An 11,978-nucleotide genomic window follows, 5' to 3' on the forward strand; every position below is an offset into this window, starting at 1 on the left:
TGGGGATGGATTCAAGTTCCTAATTTTGCTACAAACGCAAATACTCTCTTACTCCATCTCTATACTGATAGTGTTATCATAGGACTCACAGGACACATTGGAATAGAGTTGACTTCCTGTCCCATCATCACTACTTCATACTATAAAAGGAGTTTGTCACGGGTGGTGATAGTGTGTGTGTGTGTGTGTGTGTGTGTGTGTGTGTGTGTGTGTGTGTGTGTGTGTGTGTGTGTTTGTTCGCATATGCGTGTGCGTGTCTATACATGCGTGTGTGCGTGCTTTCGTGCGTGTGTTACAAGGACGACATGGCATGTGGGTTAACCAATGTCTTTTTTAAAATTCTTAGTAAGCACATTGAATGTTGTTTTTTATATTTGCAGTATTTTTGTTTCTGGCTTTGTTCGTCCAATATAGCATTAATATATGTTTCTTACACACTAAAAAAAAAATATACAATTGTTATTATTAGGAGTCGGCCTTAGTAATTATGGTATCTAACCGCTAGAGGGCGTCACCAACACACTAAAAACAACACAGAACAACAACCCTGCTCGATTGCCAAGGTTACGTTTTTGTTTTACAACAAAACATTTGGTTTTGTTGTAAAACAAGGTTCAGAGGCCGGTGTCCTGCTGAAATACATTGATTGGCGACAAACAAAAAAAAACTTAAAGTAATAGCCAGAGAAGCCTAAGCAATCAAGCTGCCCATTCAACATTTTCAACATGAGGATGTGTGGTACCGCACAGCATGTTGAACAGAACAAGGTCACGGTGAAAACACGTCACAACAACAAACCGTGAGAAGGTCATGGTTTGAGAAATGTATGTGGATGATATCATTCCAATAAACATGCGGAAACGTCCTCTGGTGTGGCTGCATATCCGGAACCCAAAGTAAAGGACAGCCTTGTTATTCACACCTGGCTCACAATCCATTTCCGCCATATTTTAAACATTGGCGGTTGATTATATTATTGATATCATTAAAAGGTTACGGTCAGGAGGTCAGGAACAAAAGCTCTTTGGAACAGGAAATCAATGTATGCTGTAAAATACTGCAGAACAGCACAGAGGACAGCCTAGTAGAGCCACTGGCTTCCCAATGATAGGCGTCAGAGACAGCCGTCCTCCAGTCAATCGACAGAACGTTGTTACAATTTGATTCGTGATTGAAATAATGGCACTCATGGAGAAATGTGTAAATGCATTGCCCTTTCTTAATTAATTTATGATTCCATTATGTACTTGAAAATGCATTTTTAATCCCTGATTTCTATTCTGTCTGTCTGCTCATCAACCTATCCATCCATCCATACTCATCAACCTATCCATCCATCCATCCATCCATCCATCTATCCATCCATCCATCCATCCATCCATCACCCCCTCACTCCCCCCCCCCCTCCGGAAATGGGTAGGGCTGATGTTTGAGTGGTAGGGTTGATGTGTGGGTGGTGACATGCAAACCGCAGTAACCCTGATGAAACTTGTAAAACAGGAAGTCCTCCCACGTTACTTTCACACACTTTTTGACACAATGAAGGCCATCAACACCACTGCAATTTATCAAGCCTGTGTGCGTGTGCGTGTGTGTGTGTGGTTGTGTGTGTGTTGTGGCATCCCGCCGCTGAACCTCGGACCGGGCGGGTCCGAGGACATGCAGTAGACCTGGTTTACCGTCGCCAACCTCCAGCCGGCGACAGAGAGCACCACGTCTCTCCCCCCAATCAGCGCAATCGGGGACACCTGGCCGGAGGAAGGGAAAGGACCAGAAGCCGGGCTTAAAAGGCGCACCAGACCGGGCGAACCAGGAAGTGCCACGGAGAGAGTCCGCACCACATAGAGAGTGACACGGCGGGAGTCCGCACCAACGGGAGAGTGACACGGCGGGAGTCCGCACCAACGGGAGAGTGACACGGAGGGAGTAAGCACCAGACCGGGCGAACGGCAAGGGACGCGGAGGGATTCCGCACAGCGCCGGGCGAGTGACACGGCCGGAGTGCTCGCTAGACCGGGAGAAGGGCGAAGCGACACGGAGGGATTCCGCACCACGCCGGCGATCTAGAGGCTCACGGAGACCCTAGCACGAGTATACAGACTATTGATTATTCTCGTGAAATAAACGCTGAATGCGGCTTTAACCCTTGATTTCTGTGTGATTCCTGCCGGGTATCTGACAATCGGGGAAACGGGTTGCCACAGTGTGTACTGATGCACCGATCAATACGGCATGAATTGTGATCACTTCTGCTGCAGGGTCAAACTCCTTCACCACTTCCTCCACCATCACCAACTCTGACATCACCACCAGCTCCACCCCAATCACCCCTCCATCAAAAGCATCACCACCACCACCACCACCACCCCCACCAGAACTGAATGGAACACACTTCCGCATTGACATCCACTATAAAGTTAGTGTTCTAGAACCAAGGTGGCTGCCAGGAGAAAGAGGCCCACGACTCTTGTTTTCAATCCTGCAGATTGAGGCGTCTTTGTCCCTGGCACTCCGTGTGTCACCCGTACCATTAATAATTCTGCTGAGCTGAAAGACGAGGTGGGGTTGTGGAGTGGTTGATGGCTTATCCACGGCCGCACACCAGTCAGGGCGTCCCCTTCGGTTCCCTTTTGACTGCTGAGAACGCAATTAATCAGCCATGCATGACGTTAGCCATGCATGACAGGCAGACACGCACGCAAAAACAGGCGCACGAAACGCAAACACACACAAACACACACAAACCCACACACACGCGCGCATGCACATACACTCACACACGCAAAAACACACTTGAAAGCAAACACACAGACACACACACACACACAGACAGACAGACAGACACACACACATAAACACACTTAAAAGCAAACACACACACACATACACACACACACACACAAACACACACACACACACAAACACACTTAAAAGCAAATACACACACACAAACACACATGAAAGCAAAAACACACACACACACAAACCTTTCTATGTCTGGCTCAGGGGGGCTAGAGTTCTCAGTGGAGGCATAGCCATTCTGTAGTAGATCTAATGGCCGTTCTGCATCCACCAATCAGTGTTGACCGGGGGGGTGAGCGCCAAGTCAACCGAAGGAGCACAAAATGCAGTACAGGCATCCAGGACAAGGGGATCTGAAAAACTCAGGGCATCTGGTTTCCAAAGCATACCTTGATGTAGCGAAGCTGATTAAAAGTGATTGTAGTTATGAACGACTTGAGTTTAGGCGTTACCGACGCCGAGGAAGCGGATTATCTCTGCTCCCTGATGGGTTTCTCCAAAGAGCTCAGATCCTAATTAACAACTGCATTACGCCCCCCTTCTCAGATAACCTGACACGGAAAGCTTTTATCCAGACATGCGCATTGCGCAACATACTCACAAGCAGGACCATACGCACGTCACACAGAAACACATGCACCGGAACACACACACATGCACGCACGCACGCACACACACATACACACACACACACACACACACACCCCCACACACACACTGTGTGTTCTAGCAAACTACATGTGGCTTTCTAGAACATATTGCTGGAATCCATACTCAAGATTCGTAATTTCTGAAAATGAGCTCTACAATTTTGAATGGGTGTTATTTCTCGGTTGGTATTATCAGCAAGTATGACTGTATGAACTATGCAATGTTTTATTTGCGGTTGTTGGGGTTTAATACTTCCACCTTTACTTCATAAAACATGCTCTTCTTCAACCATAAACAAGTGGTATATGAAATATATGAAGCCACACTATGATCAAAGTGCAATGTTAAGCTGAACCAAAATAACAGAATTGTATATTATTTAATTGTATATTATTTATATAATTTTGTATATATATATATTATTTAACCTTTTCCAATAGACAATAGCTATATTGGAAAACTTCCAGCAGCTACATTTAATAAAAAGATAATATTAACACATAGATTCAATGTATCCCAACATAGTGAAAGCCCATTTACTTACACCTGATAAAAACGCACATTTTCTTATTTGAACCATGAGAAGGTCCTGACCAAGATACAGCTATATACAATCAATATACTTCAATATGTACCCTCTTATAATAGACTTCAACATTTTATTATAAGATTGTACGCAACAAGGTCATAAACCCGGATGAATGGTGCAAACTATGTAAATCACCCTTTTTAATAATCATTTATGAATCTCCAAAGATACTATGCAAAGCCAGTACATAGGCTACTTCGGCTACATTGAACGTTATTGAACAAATGTTATCTTGTGTCACCTTCACTAAAGCCCGATAGGCTACCTGATCTCTTAAGCTCCGCGGGTTTTAATGAAACGAGAGTAAAGACATCAGGTGCAGTGTTTTAATTAACAACAAATTGTAATGAAGTAGTTATCCCACTCAATGGCACACTTTGCCAGCACAAATTAAGCTCTATGCTGGGGTAAAGGTGTGTGTGTGTTTGTGTGCGTGCGTGCGTTCGTGTGTGCATGTGACCGTGTGTGTGTGTGTGTATGTGTGTGCGTGTGCGTTTCTGTCTGCCCATGCATGTGACCGTGAGCGTGTGTATGCACGTGTGTGTGTACGTGAGTGTATGTGTGTGTGTGGGAGGTGCCACCGTTTGCCAACCAACTCAGGCCCAAATGGGCTGATAAACAGTTTAATCGGGGAGCGGGATGAGTTGTGTGTTGCCGTATGAGCCCAGGGCCCGTTCCAGCCTCAAGGAGCCATCACACTTGTTTATTAGCACCAGCTGGCTCTCCGTCCACCTGTCATTAGCCCAACTACTTGCTGTTGAACATAACCTCTTTAACGTATTACATTCCTAGAGAGACAGGTAATTCTAAGTGGCGTTTTATTTTTTGTCACGACTGTGTCATGTACAGGTCGTTATGTAGATCAGGGCCCTTATCGCCGTAACACACCCTCTGTGCTTCCAGCTAAACCTGGCCGTTATGTAGGCCTACCACTGAACTACGTTATCACATCTTCCTTGATAGTTAGAGGCCAACCAGGGAGGATTTCTTTAAATGCATAAATCACACACTAATGTGAACGTTGACCGCAAGCAGTGGATATTCCGAACTGCAAGTGAACCAATTTGCTTTTATAAAACTGTCATAAGTTCACTGAAGCGTAATGACACACATTCCATCCCACCATGTTTTTAATCACCTAGAAGCACACAATTAGCACTTAGGAAACAGTGCTGGGCAGCAGTAAGGTTATGCTCATTAACCCCTAGAGCCAAGAAGCTGCTAGCCTGTACTATTTTAATCTGTCCACCTTACACACAAGCTGTGTTTACTCATTCAGCCTGGGGCCAAACAATGCTGATATGAATAGGTTATGTCTCTTATGGCTCTATTAAAGATATATTGATCCTGGAATGGTTTTGCTTCTGCAGGCTATAGTCCAAATTACTCAGAAAGCCCTCTAGCTAGCAGCAACAACATATTGTGTTGTCACACAAACACACACACAACCACACACACACACACACACACACACACACACACACACACACACACACACACACATGCACACACGCTCGCACGCATGTCCTCACCCCAGGGATTAGAAGTTAGCCGGTCATTAAATGATTTATCAAGATGTTGCCCTAGGCCTGCCTTTATGAAAAGTTGCTGGCGAACTTCTCCCCCAGATATGTTTGGTTTGTTCTGGAGAAATCATTTTGACAAGTGGTGTGCTTTTTGTCTATCTTCTGTAAGCCCTATGAGACCTTTCATCAGTCAGTGAGATGTATTGGAGGGTTGATACACTGGTTGTATCTCGTGAGCCTACTCCAAATGACAGTCAGACAAGAGTAGCAGTAGCAGCACTTGTACGTTTTTGAAATGTGACACAATTAATAAAAGGAAAACCCTGAACTCACATTTGTTTGAGGGAATTGTATGATTTTTTAAATAACATGTAGAAAGATGTCAAAGACATTTTGAATGTCAAAGATGATGAAATGTGTCTGGGAATTGTTATATCATTCTTTTGTCCTTAATCAAATCGGCAGCCCAAAGGTTCTGGTTTTGAATCCCAATGTTCCCAGTCTACCTGTATGTATCCTTGAGAGGGATGCATATCTCTTACTTAAACAGTGGTACATTTTATCACCTATATTTGCATATAGGCCTACTGTGAGGCAATTTGGATGAAAGCTTTAATGTAGTTTTAAGAATATACAGACAAATATACTCTATAAAATCCTTATAGATGTGGAAGGTTTTTACTGAGGTCATGAATCGAGGTGCTCCTCTTAGTTAATTCATCAACAAACATGATAACGTTCCTTTCACAGTTCATTAATTGATTACCAGAATTAAAAGTTAATCTTTGTTCACATGCCCGGAACATCGTAATGACTCTTAAAATGTTCGTCGTGCTCGTTGCGTTTGTAATGTATATATTTTGTGCACGTGTTTTCCACCACATTACAGGTGTGAAAATCGAGTAGTAAATCTGTATCCAGAAGACTTGGCCTCGTATTTGATTGGCCGGGATTAGCTGGTAATTAATGCTGGGCTCCAGTGGCCTTGAGAGTCGACTGGGGCAGAAATAATGTCCTGTGAAGTCTAGGGCTGCTTCTCTGCTGTTTGTGGAGAGAGAGAGAGAGAGAGAGAGAGAGAGAGAGAGAGAGAGAGAGAGAGAGAGAGAGAGAGAGAGAGGGAAAAATAGGGGATGCCAAATGACAGACTTAGGAGGCGGGCAGGAGAGGGGGGTATAAATCTAATCTCTCTGGAGGCCAGGGAGGCTCAAACACACACTCATCCTGCTGACATGTGCCTGGTGTGGACTTGCCCAATCGTCCCAACCACCAGCATAATGACCTCAAAACTCTATGGGACTTTTTCTGTGTTGCATAAATACGCGCCTAGACGGGGGCAACAGTAAAAAGGGAAACGACATTACAGTATTAAATACGATGCGCTCCTCAGCCTTGAACTCGTATAAACTATTAAAGTGTCCTGTGTATTACCGGCCACTCTTTTATCCATTGAGATAAAAGCCTTGGACGGAACGGACCACTAAGCCATATCTATAACCAAATGAAGCCTTTTTTTTTTAGGAATGCTCTTATTAAATATGTTCTTGCTCCCCTTACGAGCCGGAGGTGCATTAAATTGAATGCAAAGAGAGGTGTAAAAATAAGTGTTGGAGCACGGTATTCACCGCCGGTCAACAGGATATGCATATGGTCCCTCTCAAAGCTTTTAAGACATAGGAGGATGGCGGGTGCACTTCATTAGGAGAAGCCTGAGGATGTACTGAGGCCCTGTGCCCACGGCTGGTGGTGTGAAGGCGAGTGGATTGGTTGCAAGGTAGCTGGGATATCGAGAATGACAAGCAGTCTTATAAGACTATCGATTTGAACTTGAACCAGTGTGGGTCACGGGAACGATGGATTTCCCCAGGGGATGGAAAAAGGCCTATTTCTCCAAAGGCGGAAAATAAGACAACTGTTATTTTTTACAACCCATCTTTCAGGAAACCTATGTTCTTGTACCATGGATCAGTGCATAAGACAGATGGCAGTGATGCGGCTGTTGAGAAAACATGTGGTTTGAAGCATTACTAGAAGAAATACATTGTTGTTTTTTCTTGTTTTTATGCCCAGGATGGGGCATATCAGAGACATAATCACGCATATGTATTTTATTGAATTCTAATTGGGATTAGTTTGATCTTTACTATCAAGCTATTTAGCAGCTTGCGGCATTTGCGTGTAGGAGTGATGTGTTGCAGAGTTCTTGAAAGTCTATTTGTTGTGGGGAAAAGCTGTGATTAAGAGAGGTGTAAGTATAAATGTGTGTAAAAAACATTAGGGTATGGTGTGTGAACCATCCATATCCCATATGCCTTGCAATATTTGTTTAGGCACTATACAATTTGGATCAGCCCTGGTAAATAGTCGACCCCATAGTACCAGCAATAAATAAGTAGTATTTAAGTACATACTGTGTGTTTGTTTTCAAAAGGCCTGTCTGTCACTACTCAACCATCAATATCCCAAAGGTAAATATTTTTATTCAACGTTTATCCTGTGCAAATTAAACAATAACATTTCTTTAAATTAGATGTTTTTCATTCATTATTGTTTGTTGTCTTTAATATCATACAACTTATATATCAGAAAAAGTAGTGGCTTCCACTCCAAATGATGAATTACTTGAAAAAGAATATCATGCTAACAGGATAAACAGTGTAGCCTGGGTACAGCACTCAACTCTATTATGTGAACCTCTTGCTGCTAAAGCTTTATCATGAAAGACAGCTGAGCAAAGATATAAGAATTCCCTGAGAAGGTCAACAAAGTGTATGACAAGGTCAAAGGATGTTAGCATAGCCCATCAGCTCTGTCAAAGCAGGCCCCTTGGCATAGTAAGCCTATCCCATTTTTCTCATAACACGCCCCATATTATGGGGCATTTGGCATAGTTAGCATAGCCCCACTAGATCTTTTATAGCATACCCTTATTCGCTACATGGAAGGAAGCATATCCAACTAGCTTTTTCATAGCATCCCAAATGTGATCCATCTCTTTCATAGCACACTCTTGGAATAATAGGGCCTGCTTATCATTTCACTTGAACCTCACAAGTAAGGGTTCGTTTTGAACAAAGCGCATAATATGTTGTATGTGCTATTACCAGCTACTATCTTGATTAAAAGTGGCTTCTTGAATTTGATGAAAGTCCACCAGATATTATTAACATATTCCACTTATTTTTCTTTCTTGTGAAGATCTATCAAATTCTGAAAGCGTAGCACATTTCACAGACTTCTGATTAGGAGATATGAACTGGAAGTTTACTTCATATTCATAAGTACACCTTAGAGCAATTTTTCTGATCTGTACTTCCAAAAAACTAATATTTCACTGACATCCTGTCAGTGATATTAAATGAAGAGGAAAATGTCTAGATCTTTTTTTTTATAGAAATTGATTTAATGCTATAAGTGAAGATGGAATATGCTACCGTGTTTGATTAAAAGTTCCCTTTTTTGTCTTCGACTCCTGTTATAATACTGTGTGTTTGAGTGTTTGTGTGTGTTTATGTGTGTGCATGGATATTGTGCATTTGTACATGTGTGAGCATGTCAAGCATCTGAACAAGAGTGAGATGCATGTCAGTTCACCATGATGCAGAGATAAGGATTTTTGATTTATTATGCTTGCAAAGGCAACAAGATGATTTTACGTATTGGCAGATTCCAAGGATTGTCCTCTCACTCAGTTGTTTAAATCATCTTAAACTGAAAATATCAGTGGTCTCATTCATGGGCTAATGAATTAATTTACCAAGGTAGAGAGAAAGTCCATCTTGTCTTATGTACTGTATTTCAAAGGTTGTAAGTGACAAATTAGTAGCGGACAAACCCAGGCCCCATGGTGGAACAGAAAGGCAGAAAGGGAAAAAGAATGGCCTGGATTAGCATGGGGATCATTTCGGAGCTGGGCTCTCTAGCCCAGAGGACCTAATAGGGGCCTTGTAAACAATATAAAACTGAGAGCCAAATCAGTTGGCTCCATTATAAAATGGCTACCACCTGTCATTGGCAGGGCTCTGCTTTTGGATGCGTTTTTTTCCTCCTAAAGATCTATCTTAGCCTTCCCATGCAGCACATCACCAAATATATCAGCCTGTGGGTGGAAGGCAAGGAACTGGAAGGATGGTGCGTAAATTGGTTGGATAGTTTAAGGGTTAATCAACCATTGGTAACCATTAAACACCCGTTAATCAATGAGAGTTCAAGCGGTTATCAAAGCTTGGTGTTAATTGCAAGATGGTTAGTGATGTATAGCGTCTGGATGGTAGCTCATCAATAACAATTAAATGATTCCATTCAAGTTGCTATTGTTGAGCTGTGGTGTTTAACGTGTTTTGAGAAGTGACCTAAAGAGGAGACTTTCAAACAGCCCTATTGTCTCTGTTGTTTGTTGTGAAACAGCAAAACCTCATTTTCCTTATTCGTAGGACATCGCAGAACACTCATGTTGTTGCAGAGACTGCTTATGATGATGATGTTAGTTATGTTTTTGATTATTATCATGATTATCTGGTTGTTAATGATGTTGATTTTTTTTTGTTTTCCATTCTTCGCAATTATCATTTGGATTAGGATTTTTATGATGATTTTACTTACTCACCTGTTATTAGAATTAAGGCTTTCATATCATTTCGTTTTTGTTTTGCAATTTTAATTTGAAAACTGTTACACATTGGTCTCACAAACATTTTCTGAACATTTCTGGGGTTATGTTTGAAAAAAATACATCGTTTTCTAACGGTGGAAATTATCCGTAAGCCACATAAAGTCTGCGGTTCACTGTAGTTCAAGCGAATTTGACATGAGCCAAGAGGTCGGTTTTTTCTTAAACCTTCACCACTGTCAAGACAGCTCAGAATGCATCGTGTTTACTCGCAGGCGGAAGGGTTCATACAAAAAGGGGCGTTTACTTACCCTTTAAGACAATCAAGGATGGATTCTTTAACTATTAACCACTATATACTCTATACTCCATTGGCCACAGCGGCAGGGCCATCAGACAGGTTGAGTTACTATGATAACACGCTATGTGTTTAAGAGCAAATGATTCCCAAGCCATCGGGGAATCAATAGAGGACAGCTCAAGGAGCGTTTCCACAAGAGGTAGCCCCGCGTTGCATAATGGCATCTCTACTGCCCACAGCTTGGTGATTGATTATAGTCAATACTGGTGTTGAGCACTCATTAGTATGTGTAGGAAAGCATATGTTTCTGTAAGGTCGGCCTAATTCCTGTCTGTCTAACTCTTCCAATACCTTATATTGCCTGACGGGAACTTTGCTTTGTGCAGGGACATTTCATATAACATCACAGAGTATTTTTTGCATTCCTCACGTTTTTGAACCATATTTTTATGCAAAGATAGATCGGTATGGAATAATATTACATCTGATGACTGAGGGTAGAATTTAGAGTCATTAATTAAAGCTAGCAATTTGGAGAAACAAGCCAGAGTAAGCTAGACTTTGAAAGTATCAAACAGACAAAACCCCACCCATACCTTCTGGCTTACCTCCAAAGCCACTCCCCCAAAACACATGTCTAGCTTGTTAGCTTGAGCAATAGGTGCACGCAGGAAGCTGGTAGGTAGGGGGACAGAGGGCCAGGCCATCTGATCATTTAAATTGCGTCGGAATAGATTATTGGACAGGCTTTTTACAGTCTAGCGACAGACCCAAATACCGGATAATTTTATTTTCCTGTCGGAGTATTTGATTCTTTGGTAGCGCTTAACAATGAGGGTACAGTAATCATCCATTAATTAATTGGTAGGTAATGCAGTATTAAGCATTCAGCAGTAAACGAGTGATCATTTTCTAATAATGTGTTCATGTTAAATAAGGTATGTATTGATATGTTTTTTAATTGGGTTAGAGTTTGGGTTAAGCCTAACCCTATGAAATGAATAACTTAATAGAAAATAATAGAATATACTTTGATGTCCTGATGGGGAAATTTGTCTTGGACTCATCAAAGTGTTGCTCAGAAATATACATTCATTGACAAGTACATGACATAGAACATGATACATACTAAATAGAAGACATTGACAAGACAACACGGTGGGGCCCATTGACAGGATGTAGACTTCCCATGGAGTTCTAGTTACAAACACAGAATATGGAAAGATTCAGTATGGCAGATAAAATATACTTAAAACCTATAGCTAAAATGAGCAAAATTAGTAAATGATTACTACTTAACTGATATTAAGTTAGTTATTGCTTATAACTGCATTAACTAAAGTTGATGATTTCTTAATTATTGTGTAAAATGTTACCAATTTATTAATAGCTGTAAAGATAGGCCTAAATAGAATTTCAGGGCATTTTAGAAAATGCTTCTCAAATAGATGGCCTACCCTAGCGTAAAATTGTTTTTTATTTGAATTCTGCGGGCATGTCTTT

The sequence above is a fragment of the Pollachius pollachius genome, assembly GCF_949987615.1.
Source record: "Pollachius pollachius genome assembly, chromosome: 2".
In the NCBI taxonomy this organism is placed as follows: domain Eukaryota; kingdom Metazoa; phylum Chordata; class Actinopteri; order Gadiformes; family Gadidae; genus Pollachius; species Pollachius pollachius.